This window comes from Lipophrys pholis (genome assembly GCF_963383615.2).
Source record: "Lipophrys pholis genome assembly, chromosome: 12".
Classification (NCBI taxonomy): Eukaryota; Metazoa; Chordata; class Actinopteri; order Blenniiformes; family Blenniidae; genus Lipophrys; species Lipophrys pholis.
In genome coordinates this window covers 4,782,373-4,797,003 of record NC_137641.1, presented here as the reverse complement: position 1 = coordinate 4,797,003, position 14,631 = coordinate 4,782,373, and the positions used below count along the sequence as shown (strand labels likewise).

Below are 14,631 nucleotides of genomic sequence, written 5' to 3'. Positions count from 1 at the left end.
ACAATGCTGTCATTTTTTTGGTTCCAGCGATTTCAAGAGACATTTATAAATGAGTCAGATGGAGCAAAATCGTGTGTCTGCATCAAACTGTGCCTCCTAGTGTCTAAAGTTTACGTCTGTCTGCTTCCAAACCCACACAGACTGAAAGACAACACATTTTCCTCTCAAGAAATGATAATTTTATGAAAATATTTGCCCGAAAACTGTGGATTCTGAGTTTTTTTCCAAAATATGTGGATAAAATCCGTCCTCTCACCCACTGTGATGACATCACTAACTGCAGGTGGTCAGAACACTGTTGCTTCATTCACACCAGGATTACACAATACCAGGAAAGTCCTTGTTTATGAGCTAACCTGCTATCATGTGCTACATAAACAAGCTACCATGCTAATCTGTGGTTTGTGGATGAGCTAACATGTTATTGTGTGCTACAATAAGTCTGTTTGTTTCTCTTGTTTGTTATTTTGGCACATGTTCATAAATAAACAAATAAATAAATCATAAAAGACAAAACTCTTTGTATCAAAGTCATTACCCTTTGTGACATGTTTGTTTGTGTGAGACATCCTTTGATCTTTCGATTCCTTATGAGTTCACCTGAGAAATCAAAGATTGATGAGAGATCCTGAATGCTCACTGACACTATTTACAAGGCTTTACCACTGCACCGCCTGTCCAGATCCTTTGGTACGTTTATTATTTAATGATTTACATCAGTACTGTGAGCTGAATGAAAAAAGTACATTTATTGAACTTACACGACTCAGAATTGCTAATGCATCATATAATCCTAAAGAAGACTAAAGATTATCAGTGTTTAACTACTGGTATTTATTTACCCGGTGACGTAGTTGTAGTCTGTTGTTGAACTATTTATCTATTCATCTATTTATTTATTTGCGCTGCTTTTTCTATGCAACCTTTTACGTAATTCCCCCCCAGGGACAAATAATCTTTATTTGATTGATTGATTAAATTAAGTTGTAATATCTCTGCAGATGTGTTGTTGATGCAATGTTAAGGTTTAGTGGTGATGTTTGTTGGTTCTGATTCTTAACGCAATTCGTGACATGTTACCATCAACACTGGTACTGAACACACATGATGTAAGTTTTGGTCTGATTAAAATCAATTGTGACTTTATTACAGATCGCTGTGATCAGAAATCAGAGTAAAAAGTAACTGATTACTACGGTGGCCTGGAAGTGCAAAACGCTGCAAACTACAGAAAACACTTCCCAATCCAAAAAACACTTCCTAATTAAGAAAACACTTCCCAATTCAAAAAACACTTCCTAATAGAGAAAACCACAGACATAATAAAGAGTAGACGCCTCGGCGACTGGGGAGGGACACGTCAACAGCTCCGCCATCTTGAACCGGTGGTGGTGGCGGCAGGGGTGAATGAACATCGACGATGGAAAGAGGTTTCCTAAATCTCTAAGTAGAATTATAAGTTGAATTTTAAACTGATTTCCAAACTGTTTGATTTTTTAAAAACGTCGTACATGTAGCTACTTTGTTAAGTGTGTGTTAATGTGCAGTACACACTTTGTTTGTGTGTTAATGTGCAGTACACACTTTGTTTGTGTGTTAATGTGCAGTACACACTTTGTTTAGTGTGTGTTAATGTGCAGTACACACTTTGTTTAGTGAGTGTTAATATGCAGTACACACTTTGTTTAGTGAGTGTTAATGTGCAGTACACACTTTGTTTGTGTTAATGTGCAGTACACACTTTGTTTAGTGTGTGTTAATGTGCAGTACACACTTTGTTTAGTGTGTGTTAATGTGCAGTACACACTTTGTTTAGTGAGTGTTAATGTGCAGTACACACTTTGTTTAGTGTGTGTTAATGTGCAGTACACACTTTGTTTGTGTGTTAATGTGCAGTACACACTTTGTTTAGTGTGTTAATGTGCAGTACACACTTTGTTTAGTGTGTGTTAATGTGCAGTACACACTTTGTTTAGTGTGTTAATGTGCAGTATACACTTTGTTTAGTGTGTTAATGTGCAGTACACACTTTGTTTAGTGAGTGTTAATGTGCAGTACACACTTTGTTTAGTGTGTGTTATTGTGCAGTACACACTTTGTTTGTGTGCATTGATGTGCAGTATACACTTCGTTTAGTGTATTAATGTGCAGTATACACTTTGTTTAGTGTGTTAATGTGCAGTACACACTTTGTTTCGTGTGTGTTATTTTGCAGTACACACTTTGTTTAGTGTGTGTTGATGTGCAGTATACACTTTGTTTAGTGTGTTTAGTGTGCAGTACACACTTTGTTTAGTGTGTGTTAGTGTGCAGTACACACTTTGTTTACTGTGTATTAATGTGCAGTACACACTTTGTTTACTGTGTGTTAATGTGCAGTATGCACTTTGTTTAGTGTGTTGATGTGCAGTATACACTTTGTTTAGTGTGTGTTGATGTGCAGTATACACTTTGTTTAGTGTGTGTTAATGTGCAGTACACACTTTGTTTAGTGTGTTAATGTGCAGTACACACTTTGTTTACTGTGTTAATGTGTTGTACTGGGCTGTTATTCATGTGAAATTGATTGACAATGTTGTATAATTCCTCTGAAATGGGTTCAGTCAATAAATTGTGAATTTCTTCAGATAGACAGACGTCTTAAAGTATCGTGGATGAAATTTCCAGAGATATACTGAGTAGAATCGCTGTATTGTGATAATACTGTTATCGTGGGCAAATAGGTTACCGGCTATACTCAGCCGTAGTAATGGTTATAATAATAATATCAATAATGATCGAAGAATCCAGTATCTATAATACAATAATAAAAACTATAATAATAATAAACAATAATAATACTGTAGTAGTTACAATTATACAATAATAATTGTCAAATGCAATGTATAGCCATGCACATCTGAACGTTTTCTGGGTTTCTTTTGTTTTCTCTCTCTCTCTCTCTCTCTCTCTCTCTCTCTCTCTCTCTCTCTCTCTCTCTCTCTCTCTCTCTCTCTCTCTCTCTCTCTATATATATATAATATAATAATAAGAATATATAATATATATATATATATATATCTCGGTCTATGGCCCCGCTCCGCCTGCTTCTAGCTTCTGCAGCTCGACCAGAGCTTGAAGTCCGTGATTGTTGTGGTTGTTAGGTGACGTTTAGGACCACGGTGGGGGGAGGAGGGGGGCGATTACGTCATCTTTTTTTCCACGGATGATCGTCTTTGCTGAGCGTACTCCGCCGCATGTTTACTTTTTAGATGTCTTATCAAATTAGTTGTGTTAAACGAAGTAGTGGGGCTCCACCTCTCGGCACTGTGGCGAAGCAAATAGTCCAACTGGCCGCTGGACTGGTTTGGTTGTCAACCTTAAAATACCTCCAGACTGCTGACATTTTATCCACTCAATGGTTTTAGACTGCTAACCTCAGTTTACGGCAGGTTGCAAACGGGGCTCGCTTTACGGCAGCTGACGGGAAAATATATATATTTTTTAAATTAGATCGGCGGGGCGATCGGCTGGATTTGCCGATTCCCGATCATTTACAAATCAGCAATATCGGCCCCGATCCGATATCTAGCGATCTGATCGGGACATCCCTACTTTAAAGCAAAGTGTCTATGCTGTCCTCACAACACGTGACAGTGTGTTGCTAGACAGCCAGCGAACCATCAAAGAAAACACTGTGCACAAGGCTTGCTTTTCTTGTTTTAGTGATTTCTAGTGTGTGTGTGTGTGTAAATATGTGAAAGTGTGTGAAAGTGTGGTTACTGTAAACATACAGAAAAAAGAACAATTACTGTCTATACATGCATGGAAAACACACTGAATTCGATATACACATGTAACACAACAGTCACTACAACAACCGATGCATTTTGAACTATACATGACCCACAGATACTTACAAAGACGAAAATTTCCCTAGGCTCAAGTGTTAAGAGCGACACAGCGTGTTCCTGTGAAGTTTCAGCCACGTTTCTGTAGTACTGCTAGCTTACCTTCACCGAGAGACAAAACAGCAAAGATCGTAGAGCGAGAGGAACACTCACTCTGCTACAACAAAAAACGATCCTCTACGGAGAAGATGAAGATGTGTCACTACATTAACTATTTAACTATAGCACACTTTTTAACAACCTTAGAAACTTCAGGACCATATAATGTCTTTAACCTAAAGACATGACAGTGTCCCTCTCATTTTCTTTCTAATTAATTTGGCACTTTTCTTGACAAAAGGCCAAACAAGTTGATCGTCACACTGATGGATTAATATCTCATCTATTGATCAACTGATTGATGGAAAACAATCTTTAGATTCTTGTAAGTGCTGAGCTCTCAGCAGATTCTTTGACCTTTGGTAGTAAGTTCATTTTAAACTGTTGAATCTCTGTTGATTCTTTGACGTGGATGTGCAGCAGCACCGACTCCAAAGCACATTTTGTAGACGTCCTTGTAAAGCTTCACTTCCTCTCTTCCTGTTGTCCTTCTGTCACACATCAGCCCTGACACTGCCTCACTTCTTCAACCTCTCTGTGGACTGTCCATCCCTCTGGACGCTTGACCTCAGAGCCTCACCACCTCTGCTCTGAGCTTCTTCTCCTGTCTCTTCTCTCACATGTTCTGTCTTTTCTCTGCTGTGCAGACCTCCACCTCTCCTTTCCTCAGACCATTATGAAAAAAGGAAACGTCCTGGATACCATCAATGAAGTCACCATCATCCATGTCTTCACCTTCCTCATCCCCTGTGTCAGACCGGCTGCTGGACTTCTGGACTGACCCCTCCTGACTCACCCTCTTAGAAGCATGAAGTGTCTGTGGGGAGTCATTCTTTACTCCCACAAATCTTCCTGCTGCTTCAGCCACAAACTTAATAACATCTGACCTTGATTTCTGCTGAACCGTATGGCTGTTAACGCCAGCGTTTCCACTCATTTAGTTTTAGATGTGATAAAATTATTCTCAATTCTTTGATTTTCCATGTACGGACGATGATTCTGGACACATTAAAGATGCATTAACGTTTTGTAAATGACGTCTTTAAAGTCAAAATCCTGATTTTATTTATTTTACTTTAATATAATATTCTCAGAATAAAATCAAAATTCAGACTTTTTAAGTCTCCAAGGAGAAACTCACCACTTTGATAACTTTTCATCTGGTGAATACAACTATGTACATGAGTCAATGTTTTATCAGCATTATCAAATGTCATTGTCATTGTTAATGCTCTCATTGCTGCACTGTTTAGCGCTCTCGCTTGACAGAAGGTTGTGGGTTCAAATCCAGCTGGAGGTGTTTGTGGAATTTCCTTGTGTTTCCTCAGGGTTCTCTGGTTTCCTCCCACATTCCTAAAAACTGCATGTAATGTTAATGCTAAATGAAGTGTCTGTGTGTGTCCTGTGGAAGACTGATGACCTGTCCTTTCTCTTTTGAAACGTATTTTCATGGACGTCCATAAGACGTCCAGACAAGACGTGAAAACAACGTCCAAGAAAGACGTCTAAAAAACGTTCATTCTGGCTCGTCTGAGGACGTCTTCTGGATGTCAAATATTGACGTCTATATGATGTCCAGAAAAGACATCCAGACAACGTCCAAGAAAGACGTCTAAAAAACTTTCATTCTGGCCCCTCTGCAACTGCAACGTGAAATAAGTGTCGATCACGCTGCTGCTTCAACCAATCAGGTTTTGATATTGATGCTCTTTTTTTTTTTAATTGATTCATTTTATTTTATTTTATTTCATTTTTTACTTTATTGCCCAAATGGGGGAACATCTAAACAGAGCAAACAAACATCAAACAACAAAAACAAACAATTTTAACAGACGATGCTCACAAATAATACATTAGTATAATCTTAAGCTCCATGGTATGAACTTATAAAGATAACTATAACAAATACAAATAAGGATGACATTATTTATTTTAAAAGAAAAGTATAATTAAAAAAAAAGAAAACACAAAAGGGACAAGGGAAGCAGAGGGTCTCATTACTCTTTTTGGAATAATTCTTTAAATAACTCAATAATTTTATTACTTTTTTCTGTGTTTATGTTACTTAGTGTTTTAATGTGTTCTTTAAATTCAATATAAAACTGAACATAATCTGGGTTTACCTTTGCTAATCTGCATTTGCGAATGGGAAATTTTCCAACTAGAATTATTAAATTAATTATAAATTCTATGTCTATATTTTTGTAATTAAAATATGCAATTACACTTTTAAAATCAATTTGAGCATGATTTTAGTTTTACATAGTGTATAATTCTCAGTCCATAAGGTAGTTGAATAGGAACAGTAAAACAATTAATGATTAATGATTTGGGATTAATGAGTTTTTTTTCACTTTCTAAAAATTTGGATAAGTTTATATTTGTTAAATATATGTTGTGCAAAATATTGATATGTACTTGCTTAATTTTATTGACAATACAAAATCTGTATGGCAATAACCAAGCTCTCTGCCAATCAATGTCTGTTAAGATAAAAATCCCAAAAGATTTTCCTCTGGGACTTATTCTCCTTTTCTCATAAAAACAGTTTCTTTTATGTTTATTACTTCAGTTTTGATTCAAAATGTCTAAACCTTTAATAAACAGCAGGTTTTATGACACTAATAGATATTGGTGGCTCAGGACCCGCCAGCAGGCCTCGAGTGACGTCAGCATATTCAAGCCCTCTGATTGGCTCGTCAGAGAGTTCACTCTCCAGCGCCAGCCGACTGCATCTGGAGGGAGCTGCATTAACAATATTATAGTTGTGTTTGTTTAATAGTGGTTTTGTACACCGACAATGGCTAAAGGAGAAGATAAAGAGATGTGGTAGCAGATTTATTGTCAAAACACTTTTCAAGTGGGACTTTTCCTAGAGGTCATTGAACGCACCGCAGGGCTCCAAGCACACAGAGGTCCGGTACAATTTACTTGTGCTCACTACAGGTTCCATGGCAGGATTCAGGATTATGTTATTCCCCATTATATTATTTTCAAACCACGAAAAACTGACGTTTGTCACCGTCCACGGCCCCCAGGAATTCTGGGAATAACAGCGGCTTTTTTTATGAAGCTGAAACAGAAGGAGACTTGAACTTTGATTCTTTTCATCCATAAAGGTATTTATTCTGGCAACACGAGTATCTATCTGTGATGCAAAGGCTTTTTATACTGCATCTCTGCATGATGACCTGGTTTTTGTAGCCATAAAAAAGTGATTGAGGGGTGGATTGACTCAGACCAGCACTAGTGAAGGCCGAGGTCTGAAATGCAAGGCTGCCACTGTTACAATCTAATCCTACCATTTATAGGACATGCAAATACGTTTCAACTTCCAGCTTTTATTGAAAGATATAAATAAGGATGTGAGGATATAAACACTCTCATATAATATTTTTACATTCATCCATCTTCTAAACCGCTTTGCCATGATGATTTTATTGTTGTAAAAAAGTCATGAAAGACCAAAGATTGAGGTGAAAACTGTCTTTATTTTGTCAAAGCTTGAAGAAAATGATGATGAAAGAAGATGAATATTGATGAAGTCAGTTTGCTTTGATGATAGAAGAAAGTGAAAGAGGGTGAATGACAGAGGTGAGATCAGTGTGAGAGTAAAAGCAGTGTGAGAGTCCCAGTGAGTCCGGTCAGGACTGGGAACACTGGTCTCTCCTCAGTGTCTCTCTGAGGGGAGTCTGGGAGCCCCGGGTGGCCTCACAGGTCACAGAGCCCACCTTCCTCCACTGGTCTGCAGGGAGCCTCAGGGTGCTGCTCCAGCTGTAGAGGCCGTCCTTCTGCAGCACCCCGGGGCTCCTGCTCTCCTCCCAGCTGCTGCTGCTGCTGCTGCTGCTGTCCTCCACCTTCCAGCTCAGACTCCAGTCTGAGGGGAAGCCCTCGTTGGCCAGGCACATGAGCGTGGCCTTCCCCTGCTGCAGCTCCTCTCTGGAGGGGGGCAGCACCGTCAGGGTGGGGCGGGTATCACCTAGGAGACACCAATCAAATTAGAGGACAGGGAGCACCCAGCTGTCAATCAACCAGCACACACCTGGACAGCTTTAGTGGGAGACAGCTGATTTGGTCCTGGAAGAAGTTGCTGTCAGAGGCTTTTTCTGCTCCAGCAGTCACTCACTCACACATTGTTTCACTTCCCTTTAAGAAGCCTCTCATGCACATCAGCACAGAGAGAATCATCCAACACTTTGACCTGAAATACCTCAAACTACACAGGAAGGAACACAAGCTGATGTCTCAACGTTTACTCTTCATTTGCATCAACGTTATCAGAAAGTTTACACTTTACAACTTATGACTGGAAACTTTAACATGAACTTCAAATCTAAATTATTATTATAAATTATTTAGAGCAAAATGTGAAATAAACAGTGAAAATTATATCAAGAGGTTTTAATAATTTTACAACATTTATCATCAGTATTTCTATTTTACTGTAAAATAACAATATTAATGATGCATTTTAAAGTAAGAAGAGAAACAGAATTGGGAAACATTCTATAGAACCAAGAATAAATCCAGCTGTGATGAAGAGACACTCAATAAAACAAGAAGAATAAAACCTGCACACATTCCAACACAAACACATTTCAAACAGTGGACATGTCAACTAAAACTCAGCCCAAAGACAGACCAGTACACCAGAAATGTCCCTAAATACACAGGTCAGTGTAAAAACAGCTTCAACATGAGACTGGTAGAGTTAAAACAGTGTGTTCCACAGCCATCAGGCTCTAACTGAGCACATTTAAAGACTGACAATATCTTTGGTTTTGTCATTTAATCCTAATGAGATTTTAATCCGGTGTAAATTTAAAACTAATAACTTTTCTCTGTGATCAAATTAAAGTGAAACAGAGCTGAGCTAAACTACATGAAATCAATGGAGATTAAAACTTGATCACTACAATAATAATTAAGAAAGAAAAACATCTTTCTAATCTCAAATCATTCAAAACAAGGTTTAATGTATGAATTTGAATTATTTAGTTGAAAGAATTAAAAGGAGAATAAACTTACTTCCAACATCCAGTCTGGTTCCTCCACCGAACGTGTACCACAGTGATACAAACTCATTGAGCCGCTGTACAAAAACCTCTGACTGTAGAGAGACGCCACTCTCTGATTCTGAAACCAACAAACTCACCAAAACAACTTTTACCACCTGATCCTAACGGAACACAAGAGAACAGTTCTTTCATCTGCAATGTCTACTTGAAATACATATATTTATAGAGATTGTTTTAAAGATTATTTTATATTTATTCTATTATGTCTATTGGAATTTATTCCTGAAGGGATTTAACAGCAAAAATTTGATAATTTTAAAAAATATAAAAACTACAGATATATCTTTAATAATTCAGTTTAATTCCTTAATATTGTCATGAAAGTTTGAATCCAGAGTGAAACTGAGAGATGAAAGTGATCCAGGTCCCTGTTGGAGTCAGTCAGAACATTTCCATAGAGCCACTTTGCATCAGCAGCACCATGCTCCAGTGCTCTGGGAGAGTTTATAGTCCTGACAGTTGAAGACTAGATGACTGACAGCCGTCCTTCATGACAACAGAAGACAGAGAAATCCTCCTCATCAGAAACATGAGTGTGATCTGCGTCCTCATCTGGACTCTCCTCTGCTGCTGCTTCACAGGTAAAGTCCAGAGAATCAAACTCCTCTCCTCTGTCAACATCCGTCCCTCTGAAATGAAGCCCACAAAACCATGAGGCTGCTTGATGTTTCTGTCTGTGTTTCCTCAGAGTCCAGAGGCCAGGTCACAGTGACTCAGTCTGGAGCAGTCAGCTCTGCTCTGGGAGCCTCCGTCACCATCACATGTAGGACCAGTCAGGATGTTTATGTTGATAGTGATGGTGATCACTATTTAGCCTGGTACCAACAGAGAGATGGACAACCTCCTAAATTGCTCATTTACTACACCAACACTCGAGAATCAGGGACTCCAGATCGTTTTACAGGCAGTGGATCAAACTCTGACTTCACTCTGACCATCAGTGGAGTTCAAGCTGAAGATGCTGCAGTTTATTACTGTCAGAGTGAACATTCCGTCAACAGTCAGTGGGTGATCACACAGTGAAAAACCGTCGTACAAAAACCTCCCTCAGTCAGACTGAACAGAAACTGACTGCTGCACACTGATACACTTCACTGAACACACACACACACACACACACACACACACACACACACACACACACACACACACACACACACACACACACACACACACACACACACACACACACACACACACACACACACACACACACACACACACACTTTAGAAATCTCTAACATAAACTGAACTAATGAATTTATTTATTGAGATCAGATGTTTCTTCACCAGAGGCGGTGGTGTTTCAACATGTAAATACTTGGTGGTGAGATTTTATTTCAGGTCTACTGAGCGCAGAGTTCAACACCACTTAATACCAAACTAAAGTTTGTGCAGAAGTTTTTAGCTCCAACATCTTTATGACAACCATATACTGTAGGATCCCATCTTGTGAAAAGGTTTAACACGGGGAATAGCCTCTGATTAAATCATTTAATAAACTAAACTGTGTCTCGGTGGGGAGTTGAACACGGGCCTACTGATTGCAAGGAAAGAATTCCTCCACTAGACGAGCAGCATATTGATTTACAAGTGAGATTCTTACACAGATTTTATTATGACCTTACACTCACTTTACCTCCAGTTTCTCCTCTAAAGTCAGAGTTTTACATTTATACACCAGTAAATAATCAACCTCATTCATTTGGATTCTTAACTGTTAGCTCTCGCGGCGCATAAGCTGGCGTCACAACTCACTCTGGTTCTGTCAAGCAGTGCCTCCATTGACGCCAGCCAATCAGCTCTGAGCTTCTAAATCATCCTGGAGCAGGGCTTCGGGCTGCCAGCCCCACTCTCCATAAAGATCATGTGATCTGAATGAACGTACCACAGCCTGAGCATGAACACTTACATTTGACTGCATGAAATACAAACTGCATTGAGAGAGAGGAGCTGGTCCAACTCATGCAACCATCAGTGTGGATCAGGAGAAAACTCAGCCTGAAGCAGCAAGAGGAGACCAAGAACCAGGAAGTTCAATCCTCACACACAAATATGCAACTCAGGAGGAAGCTATATTCACAGAAAATAAAATACTATAGATGATCTTAAAGGATTAATAATGTACTTTGCCTGCAGTTATTTTTCACTGGTTCATCAGGTGGTGCTCAGCTCCACCTGCCCCTAATGACCACCTGCTCCTGACCAGAGGTTATAATAATAATGTCCTTGGGAATTGCACCCCAGGAAATCCTATCTAAGGTCTTTTACTCCATAAGGTAGTACTACATAATACATAAAGTCAAACAGGTTCAAAGATACCACGAGCCAAGACCATTTCCAAATTAATTAAAAAATATTTTTAATTAAATTAATAGATAAAAAGAAATATCACTGAATAAGGTCACACACCAGTCAAACATGTTCACACTAAAATGAGCAACTGGACAAGAAAGAGGGTGAGGTCAGGGCCGGAGCTCAGCATGCGGCAGGGCAACCGAATGAGACGGGAATCCTCAACTGAATCACCTGTGACACTGCAAATACTCACAGAATCATAGTAAGAGGGAGACGACTGTGAAGACTGCACCACCACTACGGAGGAAACTGCTGCAGTCAACCTACACCGCCTGGAGACGAAGAAAACACAGGTTAATAATCTCCCTAAATTTCTTTATTTGTTCCAACACATTCAAATCTTTATAAGAAAATCTTTTTTACGACAGTTACATCATACAATACTATTGGTCATGCAATATTAATAAGCTCTGTCATTGGCTGGACAATGAAGCCGACACAGATCCTTCATGGGCTCAAATAGAACGGCGATCTTCAAGGTTCTCTCTCCAGTCCCTCCTCACTTCTCGTCTCCCTGTTAACATTCATAACATCTAACAGAACCCTGTTGTCAAGAATTCTTTGAAAATCTGGCTGCAGTTCCGTAAATATTAAAGCTTGAATAACCCCTCAATTTAAGAACTGATTGTTAAAAACCATCTATTTCCGCCCTCCCTATCACATCCTGCATTTTAAATCTGGCAAAACAAGGGCCTGGGGCCTCATTTATAAAACACTGCGTAGGATTCCTACTAAAAATGTTGGTGCGCTCTAAAGCTGAAAATGGCGTGCGCCCAAACAAATTCAGATTGGTGAAACCGTGCGTACTGCACTTTCCTGTTATAGATCACAGTCCACCTGGAAGGTCCCACAGTTGATGTCCCGCCCTCAACACGTCCACTTTTAACCATAAATGGTCGATGCAAAGTGTCTCGTCAATATTTTTGCATCTCAATCGGCCCGTTGATCGCCGGCATTTGACGCTAAATCCTGAGAGAAAAGAAGAAGAAAAGGAATTTTACAGAGAGAGAAATAGTCATGGAGGAGGTGGAGGTCAGGAAAATTATATTAGTTGGTGGTCACCAGTGTTGCCACAGTTACCTTGCAAAAGTAATTAGATTACTGATTACTAGTCACTCGCCTAAAAAGTAATTTAGTTACTTCATTGATTACTTGTTTTTAAAAGTAACTAAATTGGATTACAAGTAACTTTTTATTTACTTTCAACAGTTGCCGACACCGCCCCACGTCTCTAAATAAAAAGGACAACTGGTTTGGCCACAAAGTGAGTTCTGATCACTGCCTGGCCTCCTGCTGATCCAGATTTAACCTTTGACCTTCATTCTTTGTATTTATATCTGACTCATTTTGTAAATATCAGATTTTTACCATTACTGGTATTTATTTACCCAGTTGTAGTCTGTTGTTGACCTTTTAATTACCCCCCTTGAGGAGAAATTAAGTCTTTTATTGATTGATTGATTGATTGAAAAAGAAAAAAATGACAAAAAGAGTTCAACATCTCTGCAGTTGTGTTCTTGTGGCAATAATATGGTTTAGTGTTGACATTTCTTGGTTTCCGTTGTTTCGTGTCCCCTGAACGCACCGTTAGAGCGAGTTGGTCTGTGATTGGCTGAGAGTGGAGAAGGGGGCGGGTCAGGTCAGACTGCATGCACTGCGTGTGTCTGTGGCCATTTTCCAATTCTTAGAGCGCCAGTGTGTACTCGCTTACGTCATGAGTAACTACTTGCAGCGTCGTCGGAAGTGCGGAAATGCAAATTTACGAGGACGCATCGGCGTTAATGGAGAATCGGAACACGAGTACAGTACTGTATAAAGTACAGTGTATAGTACAGTGTTACTATTACTTCTACCTCCTATACACCCTTTATTTTACTCTTCATCTCCTTGGAGTTCAGTAACAACAAAAGCAGCTGATCAGAAATGTCCTACTAATACAAACAATTATTTTACTGTTTTAATGAAGATCCTTGATGTTTATTAAATAATTAACCAGCTTTTCTTACCTGCTGCTTGTTGTCATCCTTCTGGTCATGTCATTAATATGTACTGTATTACATTTGTCTAATATACATCCTACAGTTAAGCACTCCAATCATTAGCTGTAACAATTTCTCTTTAGAATAAATACATAAATGGTTTATACTGTGTGAGAGTAAATACATAAATACACACATGGCTTACACTATCGAGCAAAGAAAGATATCAAGCAGAAGATAAAGGAACATTTATTTAATAAACTTCAGTGGAACCTACAACAGTAAAAACACAAGTTAGAAACATTATGTACACAGAAAAATGACATTGTTTTTAAAAATTCTAAAGTTCTTTCTTTTTTTTCCCAGGAACCCCTGCAGTGATACACAGGTCAATAATGTTCCTATCCTGGAACTTTTCTCTCCTGGAGGTGTCGTGACTCCAGCTTCAGGGTTTCCTGGAGCATCGTTATGTTGATACTGATGCTCCTGCTGGTCATCAGGTATTCTGCTGTACTGCTGGTTGATGGTGTCACCTTCTAATTCTTCCTCCTGCTGGGGCCGTTGATGGAGCCACGTTCTAATTCCTCCTCCTGCAGAGCCACAACACAACTGTTACCTAAACAACAAACCTTTCCCCTCTATCATAGTGGAGTTATTTGTCATACCACAGGAGGTTTATTGAAAGTTGAATTGTGTTCATTTTGTCGTTCTAAACCTCATATATTATAGACTCTTTTTTAATGACACTGGTCACCTGATAAAGACCGACATGTCATCACAACCAGATGAAGCTCTGAGGAAGACTACAGATGCAGCTGAAACATGCCAGCAAGGTAGAATCTTTCCTGCATCTACCTGTTGTTAAAAAAGACTCTGTAATATATGAGGTTTATTGACGTGTACATTGGCAACTGGGGATCTGTGCAGGATGCTCTTGTCCTGCACAGATCCTCCATGTACCAGCAAGTACTGGTACCAGCTGGGTGATGGAGGAAGTGCTATATCTACCAGGTACTTTCTGCTGGGTGATGGAGGAAGTGCTATATCTACCAGGTACTTTCTGCTGGGTGATGGAGGAAGTACTGTATCTACCAGGTACTTTCTGCTGGGTGATGGAGGAAGTACTGTACCCATGCCTGCAGCACACAGTTATTATATCACTGTACTGGCAACCTGCTTTATCTCAATAATAACAGTCATGAACACGAAGGAAATAATAAATTCTGA

General features: G+C 39.2%; 1 gene segment (V, D, J or C); it reads right to left on the bottom strand.

Annotated features, from left to right (window-relative positions):
- Positions 1-7,461: 7,461 nt before the first annotated feature.
- On the bottom strand, positions 7,462-10,057 carry LOC308117891 (Ig kappa-b4 chain C region-like). The segment is given in 3 exons: positions 10,043-10,057; positions 9,018-9,099; positions 7,462-7,968 (listed from the first exon to the last, which is right to left on the bottom strand).
- Positions 10,058-14,631: the final 4,574 nt, after the last annotated feature.